Here is a 12,182-nt window from a genome sequence, read left to right as displayed (position 1 = left end):
AAGTGGTAAATCGAACCTTAGGGAATTTAATTCGCAGCATATGCCGGGAACGGCCGAAACAGTGGGATTTCGCCATAGCCCAGGCTGAGTTTGCCTATAACAATGCAGTGCATAATTCTACAGGCAGATCCCCATTCTCCATCGTGTACATGAAGGTCCCTAACCATGCACTGGATTTAGTGAAACTACCCAAGGTACCCAGCACCAGTATCTCAGCAGAGCAGATGGCAGAACAAATCCGGTCCGTCCAAGACGTCGTGAAGCAGAAGCTAGAGCAATCCAACGCCAAGTACAAGATGGTCGCAGACAAGCACCGCCGACCTCAAGTGTTTGATGTTGGTGATGAGGTTATGGTCTTCTTAAGGAAGGAAAGAATTCCCGTATGTATCTACAACAAGTTGAAGCCTCGGAAGTATGGCCCATACAAGATTGTGAAGAAGATTATTGATAATGCCTATACAGTGGACCTACAAGATCATATGGGTATATCCAAGACCTTTAACGTTGCTGACCTTCACCAGTACCTGCCAGAGATAACACTTGCTTATCCTCGTCACGACTCGGGGTCGAATTCTCTCCAAGTGGGGGAGAATGATGGAGGCCCATCCCAAGGCCCATCTCACTCCTAGGGGCGGCAACTCCTAGGATAAGGCCAGGAGTCCAAGATAAGCCAAGGAAGGATAATTCAATATCCATCAAGACTCTTCCAAGACTCCAAGACTTATCAAGAATCCAAGCTTATCAAGACTCTTCTAAGATAATTCAAGATTATCCCAAGATAATCCAAGAATTCAAGAATTATCAAAATTCAAGAATTCTAGATAATCCAAGATTCATGCATGGATAAGATCAAGGGAGATCGGACGGTGGAAGACCAAGCCCAAGAATTCCAAGAGGGTTCGACCTTATCAAGACAGCCCAAGAAGATCAAGATTCATGTTATTTCCTAGTTCTTTTACAATTCCCAAACATATTATAAATACTGCTATTTTCCCAAAGTTATTCATCAATTTCTTACTTCAGATTTCAGGATTTCTTCAAGTTCTCTTATTCCTATTTTCGCCACCTTTTCTCTCTCCTAGAGAAATCGTGTTATTCGCTAGGTGCTAGCGAACGCCCGGTGCTTGCATAGCTAGATCCGGTTCTCATTGCTTCCGCGCTGCGTCAGGAATTATGTGCTGAACACAAGAGTAAAGCTCTATTTGGCGTTTTCTCGCTAACGGGGAGTCTATTTGGGCACGCCTATTTGAAGCAAAATATTTGAGGGGAAATGATTTTTGGCATACAAAAATTATAGCTGAAAAAAGAATATATGTAGATCTGAAGTTTTTTTTTTTTTTAATGCAGAGATATTCTATAGCGGGATGCATGGGTGATTGGTGATGGGTGGTCTGTAGATTTTTTTTTTCAATGTTCCATGGTGTTTAAATGGGTTATTTCTTTAAGATTAATCTGATTTGGGTTTCTCGATCGATTCATTTTTCATTAGGTTGATATTGATTGCAAGGTTCAACATATGACCAATGTTTGCCTGAAAAAAGAATATATGTATCAATCTTTGGTTGCCTAAACTTGCTGCTGGTATAAAATTTTAATAACCATGGTTTTAAAAGGCTAAAAAACATGAGTCCGCATCTGTTCATGCATCACAACACAGAATTGTTGGCCATGTTCGGTCACAACGAGGTGGTTAGATCTTTAAGAGGTGAGGCACAAGCCTCAAGGCAATTTTGAGATGCAAGTTTCAATATATATTTGTTCTAAATGGCTTGTTAGAGTGTGTTAAAACAGATTATATAGAAATTTTGTTTAATTTTAATGCACCAACTATTTTAATTCATTTATTTATTATATTTTGTTTCAAAAAAAATACAATTATCATTTTTACTTTTTAAATTGGCGGATCCCACTAATTTTCAGCTCTTTATGATTTTTTTTTTTTTTTGGTTTCATGGAGCTACACAACCCAGGTGGGAAAGTTTGGAAGGGGGAAAGCTTGGACCTGGTCAATACCAATAATCACATTATCCTTTTTCGGTAATGATGTCTCATAGTAAATTGCTTTTCCCATGGGTACCACTTACCCATTTTTGGTAACCATGGATCCCATTTTTGGTAACCACTTACCCATTTTTCAATAATTGTGTTTTTCAACATTTACCTAGATAAATAATTTATCAAAAAATGAATAAAACTCAAAATTTAACATAAAGGTCAAGCCTCAAGTTAGCTGAGTATCCAAACCGAAAGTGAGAATTTTCTAGTTCATTTGAGGCCAAGAGTATCTTTTTATTAGATTCACCAGAAAAAGTGGAGGTTAAATGACACAAATATTGAAAAAAATGGTAATAATGGCAGCCGAAGCTATTAGGTACGCTTGGATAACTTCTATTTGCAAGTTGACGTCTCTATCGCCTTATATTAACTTGATCAAGCCCATTATAGCCAATTTCAATTTTTCATTTTGGTAAATAAAGCTTATGACATGTCATTGTCTTCGTGTTTGGCAATGATGCTGAGAATATCGCACCGTTTTCTTTTGTTTGGAATCGGTGTAGTCACATAGGCATTTTTTAAGAAAATGATATATAGTAATGTTTTCAACATTGATATATATTACCTAACGTCCAAGATGTTGTCATATCATTGCACCGTTGGCAGCAATGCACCGTTTCCTCAGAAAATATTGAATTTGGCATTGCTCAAGACCACACTTTCCTAATTTCCAAGGTGTGGTTTGGAGCAACGTTTTTTTTTTTTTTTGGAAAAACGGTACCAAACAAGAGGGCGTTGTTTGAAGCACCGCTTTCTCTTATGTGGCACCTACATGACACCATTTTCTCAAAAATTGGCATCGATGCCAAACATCACCTAAATAAATAGTAACTAATCCTGTTAAGTCTTGATTTATCAACATCTACTAACCCTATAAGCCAAAATTTGTTGATAGCAAATGTGATCACATTCTACTAAAATTTACTTATCCTAGAGAGTCACAGAGTCAAGAATTTTCTTTGGGGGTGGGGGAAAATTAAACAAGAAAATGAGATAAGGAGTAGAAGAATCAGGGTTTTGAGAAAAAATGGCTTGAGAAGGTTTGAATCTATGATCCTTTGCATTTTAGATAAAGTTCTACCAGTTGCTTAGAGTTTGAAAAAATGGCTTGAGAAGCCACTCAAGTGAAGTGGCTTAGTCCAAAGTCTTGGCTTTGAAATGGGTGGTAGAAGATCTACCAGTTGCTTAGAGTTTGAAAACATATTATACAAAGTTACAAACAATATCTACTGATAAGGCTACTTCAAGACCATATATAAAGCCCGTATTTCTGCATCATAGCTTTCAATTGCCCAGTATGGACTTCCTTGGGCAATTAGTGGGATACGATTGGGATGCTGAATGAGGAAAGCTCTCCTTGCAAGGTCAGTTATGGAGTTTTATTATGGTAAATAGTGTTAAATAGAGTCAATTATGATAAGTTTAATAATCATTAATTAAGGTAATTGAGTTTGAATTTTAAATTTGAAAAATGATACCAACAATGGATAGGATGAAAAGTTAAATGGGTTTGGGATCAAGGGTAGTAAGTGAATTCAGGAATGGGAAGGGAGGGCAATTTTCACGAATACCTAGGGTTGGCCACGAGTCGAGCTTCTCATGAGCTATTCGATCTTGGCTTGTGAAAAGCTCAGCTTGGCTTAGTTTAAATTGAGTTTCGAGCCGAGCTCGAACCCAATATATAGGCTCATTTGCTAATCGAGCCGAGCTCAAGTTGAGTGACCTGAGGCTCGTGAGCCTAATTGAGCGAAGTATAATAAATAAATATTTTTTATTATATACATACATACATACATACATACATACATATAAATATATATAATAACTTTTATTGTATATACAATAATATTTATATAATATTTTTATTTTTTATGTATAATAGTAAATAATTTTTTAATTCTTATTTTTTTGTATGTAAAATAAAACAATTATTTTTATATGTATAATTTTTATTTTTTAGAAAAAGTTTGGCTTGTGGTCGCCGAGCCGAGCTTGAACTTGTGAACTTTTGAACCGAGTCGACCTCGAGCTTAAGTCTCTAACTCGAATTGAGCTCGAGCTAGAGCCTTGCACTACAAATAGCCAAATATTCGGTTCAGCTCAACTCGAATCCACCCTTACAAGTACCTTACATGTCACTAGGAATGGCAACGAGGCGGGGATCGTATTCCTCGTCCCCGACCCTGATTTTGACTACAAATAGCCAAGTATTCGGCTCAACTCAACTCGAATCTACCCCTACAAATACCTTACATGTCACTAGGAATGGCAATGAGGCGGGGATCATATTCCTCGTCCCCGACCCCGATTTTGAAATTAATATCTATCCTCATCCCCGATCCCCGTTGGGGATAAAAGTTATCCTCCATCATTGATGCATGACAGGAACGGGTTCCTCATGGGGACTCGAATCCCCAAAATTTTTTTAGTTCAAGATTTTTTTGAAAAATAAATTGACTTAAAATAAATAAAAAGTTTTAAAATATAAATAATGTCATATATAATAATATATTTAATATAAATAATATTTACTATATAATAATAATAATAATAATAATAATAATAATAAAGGGTAAATCTCTTAAACTACCCCTACTATTTGTGAAATTGACTAACTGTACCCTTACTATTTACATATTGTCTAACGCTACCCCTACTGTTTTTGGAGACCGGATTCAGTGGACCCTTAGGTTCACGGGGCGTGTGAACCCTCCAATAGGAGGCGTATACGTCGCCTTTTTTTAATTAACCTCAACATAACGGACGTTTGCCATTAACTTCTACCCATCCAGTTGAACCGGACACTAAAAGACAAAAAAAATGAAACATCTGATGATGATGGTTACCAGAGAACTTTTTCTCGGGCAGCAACCCCCTCTTTTAGTCTTATTAGCCGCTACTGGGTTGAATCATTAATGTCAGTCCATAATTTCATCAACTAGACAAGAACCAGTACAGAGAACCCCAGAAAATGCAATATCATTCTCTAATTCAGTCGCTCGTTTTCCTCTCTCTCCATCTCTCCTTTACCTGTGCATTGTACTCTTCCCTCCCGAACCATTACGTCAAGTTCATGCATCCATCTATTCGTCAAAACGTATCGGACGAGTACATTGAGCTAACCAAGCCCCTCTTGTCCGACGTATTCACTCCTTCCTGCTCTCTCCAGCTTCCCCAAGAGCACTTTGCCCACCCCATTGCATCATCCATGTTCTCGTTCTCATACTCACCGCCCTCCGGTTGTCTAGCCCCATGGACCCACGTCGTTCTCGAATTCCATGCTTCATGTAACAATGAACTGTACGATAGGATCATCGGCGCCTGGCTTGACGGCATCGATTCTCTACACTAGCACGGTAGAGCCTACGAAATCTGTAATGTTCCCAAAAGGTTCGGAAGGACATAACCAGGTACTCTTCCCTGCTCTCGCGGTCTGATCTCACACACACGGTAATGCTAGAAACTTTTGCTAACGACGCCTTCACCGGAGTTTGTAACATTAACATCTCTCTTCTTTATTACGGGGAGAACGAGACCACGAATTCGCCTTCACTTGAAGATCGGAAATATCACAGAAAGCTAGGTTTCTTAACCGGAAAAGCTGTCGATCGGACTGGAAAAGAGGGAACATTCGGTTTTAAAGATAAGGAATTTGCAATTACAACTATCAAGAAATATGTGAAGAGATCAGGGTTATATGATCAATCTGCAACTGAATCCATCAACCCGGGCGATATCTACGTTACCGGATGAAGTGAAGAAATTGGGATTTATATCTTATAGACCTGGTGGTGGAACGAGATTCTTCATTATTTTGTCTTTTAGTGTTCGGTTCAACCGGACGAATTGAAATTAACGGCAAATGCCCGTTAAGTTAAGTTAGTTCAAAAGAGTCCATGTGCACACCCCCTTTTGGAGGGTTCACTCGCCCCGTGAACCTAAGGGTCCACTAAATCCAGACTCGTGTTTCTGATAATTGACTAACTCTACCCCTACCGTTAGCATCTGTTAATATTGTCACAATCTATGCACATGTGACCCCACGTGACCTATAAATTTTGTTCAAAACCCAATATTACCCTCGTCCTGAACCCCCGCTCTCTCTCTATCTTGATTCTTAGACCTCCCCTCTGCCTCCCTGTCTCTCTCTCCATTCTCAAACCTCTCCCTCCGTCTCTGGTTTATCTTTCCTTTTTCAGAGACACCCAAGTTTCCGACGACCATCACCCCTTCCTTCTCAAACTAGAAGATATAGAAGTAGGGCTGCAAGTCGGGCTGGGTTAGGTCACATTGAGGCCAACCCTAGCCCAACCCTAACCTTAATCCTAACTAAATTCCTTTAACCCTAACCCAATCCAACCCAACCCGAAGTCAATTTTGGGTTGGGCCCAACCCAACCTTCTTCGCATTATTTAAAACCTCATAAAATTTCTCGATTTTAGATTTTAAGTCAACTTTCACTACATATATTAATCCTATGTTTCATTAGAGCTATGACTTACGATAGATCTTTCTTGGGCGACAAACAACATAGAGGAAATGAAGAATAAAGTTTTCAAAAAACATAAAATAATGTTATTAAGGTTTTAGTCTTTCTGATTAGGATTAAGTGAAGTGATTATCTTAAAAGAAATACATGATACTATGCTGTGCGGGCAATACAAATATCATGCATCTAAACAAATTAATGTATGTTATATATTACACATAACATATATTTATATATGACATGTACTATAGAGTCGGGTTCAGCTTGGCTAAGGGGTCAACCCTAACCCAACCCGAAGTAAAGTCGGGTTCATGAATTTCAACCCTAACCCTGACAGCCTTATCTAGAAGTAGTCGGATATGGTTACTTGCAATAGTACATGGAGCCTTGGCATTCCCATCCCTTGGTGCACACCTTCTTTTTCCCCTTTACTTCATTCGCATTCCCCCACATGGCCGTCACTACCACCATTGCTAGAATGAATACCACCATTTGATCTCTATGGAAAATGAATACCTCTCATCCGAGCTTAAGAGTGACAACTTGAAGCACCTGGGCTAAAAAATTCCAACTCCTTCACCTTGTGTTATTAACAACAATGACCAGTTAGATGAACTAGTAAATTAAGGAGAGTTTGTCTTCACTGTCTTCCGGCGGCGAAACACAGTTCACCTGTGGATGAGGTCAACTGCTGTTAGGTTAAGACGATAATCATCTACTTTGTTAACGAAGAGATCAGCACTAGAGATAGTTGTTGATCCTCACTTTGTTAGGATCGATTATAAGCACCCAAAACCCTCACTTTTCCCTTTTCGGTGGTTAGGGTTTCTCTAGCTTGAAAAGCCAAGAGCTCTCTATTGGGAAAATCAAATCAGATGTTTGACACAACCAAAACGGGACGAAGAAATGAAGAAAGCGGTGAAAATGCTGAAGCCATTATCATAGTTCTATTTGTATTCGTTCTCATATTCTCTGCCATTTCTGTCCACAGAGTTGTTGCAGAAGGTGTTACTCCCGATGAAGCTAAACAGCTTAGAGACGTGGTGCGTGAAATGTTCTACCATGCTTTTGATGGTTACATGGAGCATGCTTTTCCAGTTGATGAGTTGAGAAGACACACTTTGTGGTAACAGGGGAAGACACACTTGGTGGTCAAGTAATAGGAGAAGACAAACTTGGTGGTTAGAGATGAATTTGACTCAAGATTTTTGGATATTTGACATAAAGTAGTCTTGGGATATGAAATTTGTATAGCCCAGCTAAGAAATTCCTTTTCTTGTTTCAAAAGCTCTCGAACACACAGTCTTCACCGTCTTCCAGTAGCGAAACACACAGTTCATCGGAAAAAGCGATTAGGTAAGAAGAATAAACACACAGTTATTCAATAACAAAGTTGATGAGGGGTGATTTGGCCCGATTTAGCGACCAAGCTACACGTGGATGCAATCAACCAGTAAGATGACAACTCAGCAAGGGAGCCTCGTCAGCAGCTTTGGAGCTCGGGGGCTTGAGCACTTCGGCGTAAGATCATCTAGGATAAAGGCACCTTGGCCCCTAATTTAGTTCGGGGCCAAAGAACCGAAGTGCCACGTAACCAACTCCAGAAGCTTCTTCAACGAACTCCGAACCCTCTGGGATCACGACGCTCGTTAACAGGACTTACCCTCACTCCGCCCGAATCGGAGGAAAGAGATAAACCTTATCAACTAGGTCATCGCTCTCCTTCGGAAATGGAATGGATCTCATCCATTTATTCCGAAAATCCCAGAGCTTTTCCGTGTGACTCACGGCTACCCAACTATATAAAGGCATCGATCCTCAAGGCAAAGGTACGTGTGATTACTTGCACTCAATCTCTCTAGCATTCATACTTAGCTCATAAACACACAGAGTACTGACTTAAGCATCGGAGCGACCTCATCGGGTCTTCCACCCCAGTCCCTCTGAGTACTGTTTTGTAGGTTGATTCAGGTCGCAACGCGAGAACATCCAAGCAATTCTCCAGCTAGGAGCTTCCAGATCGTGCACCATCAAAAGTAGTCATTGTTTAATGTCGCAAGATATCGAAATCAGAAGAATAAACAAGAAACACTCACAAAACATAGAAAAGATAAACATATAGCCGATTTCGTGTCATACAAGTTCACCATTTTTTGGCAAAATAAAACTCAGAAAGCAAATCTGTTCAGTGTCAAAAGAAAAGAAAAGAAGAGAGAGAGAGAGAGAGAGAGAGAGAGAGAGAGAGAGAGAGAAATCGGAGGAGGAAGGGGTGTTGGTGTTCTATTTGGCGACGAGAAAGTTGCACCTTTGGATGTCAATCTCTTTCCATGGTCGATTGCCCATCGTTTGGGTTTTATTTTGAAATTTGAGGAATATTGGAGGGTAAATTTGACATTTTATTTATTTCCGTTAGCATTAACGGCCATGTCAATTTTTAGATATAATAAGAGTACTTTAAGACAATATGTAAATAGTAAGGCTATGTTTGGTTTGAAGAAAAATGTAGGGAAAGGAAGGGAAAGGTAAGGAAACCTTTACAAACCTTGTATTGATTTTCTTGTCTTTCCCTTCTTTTCCCTACCTTTTTATTCAAACCAAACATAGTCTAAGGGTACAGTTAGTCAATTTCGCAAATAATAGGGATAGTTTAAGAGATTTATAATAATAATAATAATAATAATAATAATAATAATAATAATCCCTTACCACGCTCGGGGATCCCTATTAATCCCCATCCCCATCTCTACCCTACCAAAACAATCCACATCCTCGACCTAATAGGGTTAGGGAAGTTAAGTCCCCGTTAGAGAAAATTGTTATTCCTACTCCCAAGGGGCCACTTTGATATATAATAACTGAATTTGGCTAAATTGCATTAGTTATTGATTTATCATGATGACTATTTTATCATACATCTCTTTTATGCATTAAAGTACAAACTATAAGCAATTTAATTCAATCAATTCAGCAGTTATCCATCAGCTTGTGAGGGGCTGTTTGATAATAGCTGAAATTGCTGAACCGAAAGACTTATTATTTTGTCTTTTAGTTGATACAATAAATAAGTAAATAAAACTTTCAAGGTATAGTCATGCAGTGCTACCCAATTTCAGGAGCCCATAAGCATCTTTAAACTCTTATTCACTAAAAGAAAAAAACAATAAACTTTTTAGTTCAGCATGTTCAGCTGTTATCAAACGGGTTCAAAGTTCCAATTTGAATGTATATATATATATATATAGGAATCTACTCGTGCGAGTAGGTTCCTACGTGAGAGCAATCCATTTCCTATTAATTATATAATATTTATCTAATTATATAAATATATAATAGTTATTATAAATATTGTTTATTAGATATATATTATAATTATCTATTATTAGATAATTAGATATATTTAATTATCTAGTTATATAAATATATAATAGTTATTATAAATATTGTTAATAACTAGATATCGAACCGTTCGAACGGTTTTGACCATTTTTTATTTTTTGTTAGAAGAGGTCGACTGTTCGACCCGGTAACTGGACCCTTGACCGGTTAGGTCTCTGGGTCGGTTTTAAAAACCATGGTGTTATTTCATTTGAGTGTGTGAGTCATACAACCCCAAAAATAGAACCGTTCTTGCCATCGGTTTTTGGGTCGATGGTTCGACCGTCTAGTTCGAACGGATGGTCTATTCTGACAACAAAAATAAAAAAAAAAATAAAAAAATAGCCAAAAACCATTGCACAGGTCAACGGGTTGATGGTTCGACCACTTGGGTCGATGGGTCATTGACTGATTCAATGGTTTTTGGCCAGGGACCGAGATTGGGGTAAAACGGAACTGGTTTCCTGGACGGTTCCCAATTAAAAAAATAAAAAAACGGACAACCCGTTCTGACAACAAAAATCACAGGCAAAAAATTGAGTGTGTGAGGTCCATTAAGCAGTACCATACGTGTTATGTCATTCGAGTGTGTGACTCATACAACTTGAAAATGGAATCGTTTTGGCCACCGGCTTTTGGGTCGATGGTTCGACTGTTCGGTTCGAATGGATGGCCCATTCTGACAACAAAAATTAAAAAATAAAAAAAAAAGACAAAAAACCATTGAATGGGTCAATGGTTCGACCACCCGGGTCAATGGGTCGTTGATCGATTCAACGATTTTTGGCCAGAGACTGAGATTAGGATAAAACGGAACCGATTGCCTAGATGGTTCCCAATTAAAAAAATAAAAAATGGCCAAAAACCACTTTACGGGTCAACGGGTCGATGGTTCAACCGCTCGGGTCCCATTTCCTATTAATTATATAAATATTGTTAGATATATATAAATATATACTATTTATTATAAATATTGTTAATAACTAGATATTGAACAGTTCGAACCGCTTAAACAGTTTTGACCATTTTTTTTGTCAGAATGGGCCGACTGTTCAGACCGTTCGACCTGGTAATCAGACCCTTGACTGGTTCAGTCTCCGGGTCAGTTTTAAAAACCATGATGTTATTTCATTCGAGCGTGTGAGTCATATGACCCGAAAATGGAACCATTTTGGCCACCGGTTTTCGGGTTGATAGTTCGACTGTCTGGTTTCAAACGGACGACTTGTTCTGACAACAAAAGTAAAAAAATAAAAAAAATGGCTAAAAACCATTGAACGGGTTGACGGTTCGACCACTTGGGTCAATGGGTCATTGACCGATTCAACGGTTTTTGGCCAGGGACCGGGATTGGAGTAAAACAGAACTAGTTGCCTGGATGGTTCCCAATTAAAAAAATAAAAAAACGAGCAACCTGTTTTGACAACAAAAATTATAGGAAAAAAATTAAGTGTGTGAGGTCCATTAAGAAGTACCATACGTGTTATGTCATTCGAGCGTGTGACTCATACGACCTGAAAATGGAATTGTTCTGGTCACCGATTTTCAAGTCGACGGTTCGACTATTCGATTCGAATGGATGGCCCATTCTGACAACAAAAATTAAAAAAATTAAAAAATGACCAAAAACCATTGAACGGGTCAATGGTTTGACTACCTAGGTCAATGAGTCGTTAACTGATTCAACGATTTTTGGCCAGGGATCGAGATTAGGATAAAACGGAACCGGTTGCCTGGATGGTTCCCAATTAAAAAAATAAAAAACAACCAAAAACCATTTTACAGGTCAACGGGTCGATGGTTTGATCGCTCGGGTCAATGAACAATTAACCGATTTAACAGTTTTTGGCCAAGGGCCAGGTCAACGGGTTGATGGTTCCATTCAAGCCCCTCCGCTAGTTCATCATTATTAGAGGATAGTGGGTCAATCATAATGGCACATCAACCTGCCAAATGGGAATGTAGGCCGGGTTTACTAGTGGAGCTGGAAATGATTCAAATTCCTACATACCCGAGAGAGCACTTTTGCTAGGACAGGACTAAAACAGAAAATCAATATTTTCAAAACCGGACCAAACTGGATGGTCATACCAGAAAAACCGAGAACCTAATTGGTTTCGTTTTACTCCAAAACCGCTATTTGGCAAAAAAACTGTTGATTTGATCAACAAATTGCTGACCCTAGTGGTCGAACCATTCAACTTGGGAACAATTTTTGACCGTTTTTTGTTTTTTTAATTTTTGATTTTTTATCAAAACGGAC

The sequence above is a fragment of the Nelumbo nucifera genome, chromosome 3 (assembly GCF_055504915.1).
Source record: "Nelumbo nucifera cultivar China Antique chromosome 3, China Antique-T2T, whole genome shotgun sequence".
NCBI classification, from domain to species: domain Eukaryota; kingdom Viridiplantae; phylum Streptophyta; class Magnoliopsida; order Proteales; family Nelumbonaceae; genus Nelumbo; species Nelumbo nucifera.
Note: the sequence above shows the minus strand (reverse complement) of the source record.